A 1,759-nucleotide genomic window follows, 5' to 3' on the forward strand; every position below is an offset into this window, starting at 1 on the left:
ACCAGTGCCCACCTGGAGAGGATGAAGAAGAACCTGGACCAGACAGTGAAGGACCTGCAGCTTCGTCTGGATGAGGCTGAGCAGTTGGCACTGAAGGGAGGGAAGAAGCAGATCCAGAAGCTGGAGGCCAGGGTGTGTAGGGCTGGGGCTGTGCCTGAGTGAGCGTGTCTGTCCTTGGAGAGACATTGCCAGGGCAGCTGCAGGGCTGGGCTTGTCCTTGCAGGTGCGGGAGCTGGAAGGGGAGGTTGATGCTGAGCAGAAGCGCAGCGCTGAAGCCGTGAAGGGTGTGCGCAAGTACGAGCGCAGGGTGAAGGAACTCACCTACCAGGTAAGGCAGCAGCTCTCCTGCTCTCACTGGGCTTTCTCACAGCGAGTCACATTTTGCCCACACCATCCCCAAGGGGAATTGTTAATCTCACGTGATGCAGAACCAAGAATTGACTGTCTATTCTGTTTGCCAACTGCTTTAGTCTGAGGAAGACAGGAAGAATGTGCTGAGGCTGCAGGATCTGGTGGACAAGCTGCAAATGAAAGTGAAATCCTACAAGAGACAAGCTGAGGAGGCTGTAAGTATTGCTTGGAGAAATGGCAATGGCCACATTCCATTGTGACAGGACACACCTTGAGTGAGTCTGAATACCAGGAGAGGGGTATGAAAGCAACTCCCGAGACACAACCGTCTTGTCCATGCTGCTTTGTTATTGTTTGTCGAGGCCTTGGTGAGCTCTGGGCACCCTGCATTCAGGGACATTAATTAAGTGAAGTTCTGCAGCCTGTTTCACACAGCAGGCCCGAGTAAACAAACCCAGGGGCCACACCCAGTTACCAACAAGTTCCTGAATCTCTGCTACTAATCAGCAGCACAAGGCTTCCCATAACTCATACAGAGAAATAGTGTGAGAATAAGTACAGAAATGATAAATTGAAGTGGTGAAATTGCTCCTCACGTGTGACACAGTCCACGTGGAGCTTGTCCCAGTAGCTTCTCCCCTGAAAAGGGGAGTATGAGGAGCTCTGTGTGAGGCTGATGTGTGAGCAGTGGCAGGAGGCGAATGGAGATTTGCAGCCCCACAAGGATGACTTGCAGCGGGAGTGAAACCCCTGCCTTGGGCTCCTCACCACTGACTCCCTTTCCCCACACAGGAGGAGCTGTCCAATGTCAACCTGTCCAAGTTCCGCAAGATCCAGCACGAGCTGGAGGAGGCCGAGGAGCGGGCTGACATTGCAGAGTCACAGGTCAACAAGCTCCGAGCCAAGAGCCGTGACATTCATGGCAAGAAGATAGAAGAGGAAGAGTGAGGATGTCATGAGACAGCAAAGTGACCTGAGGGCTGCACAAAATGTGTGCTCTCTGTCACTTCCTTCTTTCTCCAATTTTTGTTTTAACCATTTTAATGTCTAGAGAATAAATCCTGTAGATTCATTTGCGTGCATACTATAAGCAGTGCCTTTCTTTTCTTTCTGGTTTTATTGGTTAGACCTTTTTTACCATTTTTGGTACACTTTTGCACAGTTTTTTCTTACAGTCTATGTGTACCCATGTCTCAGTGCAGCTTTTTTGTCATCTAGTTCCTGACTACTTATCCCTTCTTTTTTTCTTAGTGACTCAGGTGTGACTAGAAAAATAACATCATATGAAGAGAAATCAAGGACAATAATTCCTGATTGTGAGTCCTGCAAGTTTTTCCTACTGTATACCCCAGACAATATCTTATTTTATATTTACCCTTAAGGGACCTCAGCACTTTCCAGCTTGTGA

General features: G+C 48.9%; 1 pseudogene; it reads left to right on the forward strand.

Annotated features, from left to right (window-relative positions):
* The window catches only part of LOC102038201, a 15,029-nt pseudogene extending 13,730 nt beyond the window's left edge, over positions 1-1,299 (forward strand).
* Positions 1,300-1,759: the final 460 nt, after the last annotated feature.

The sequence above is a fragment of the Geospiza fortis genome, unplaced genomic scaffold (assembly GCF_000277835.1).
Source record: "Geospiza fortis unplaced genomic scaffold, GeoFor_1.0 scaffold503, whole genome shotgun sequence".
NCBI lineage: Eukaryota > Metazoa > Chordata > Aves > Passeriformes > Thraupidae > Geospiza > Geospiza fortis.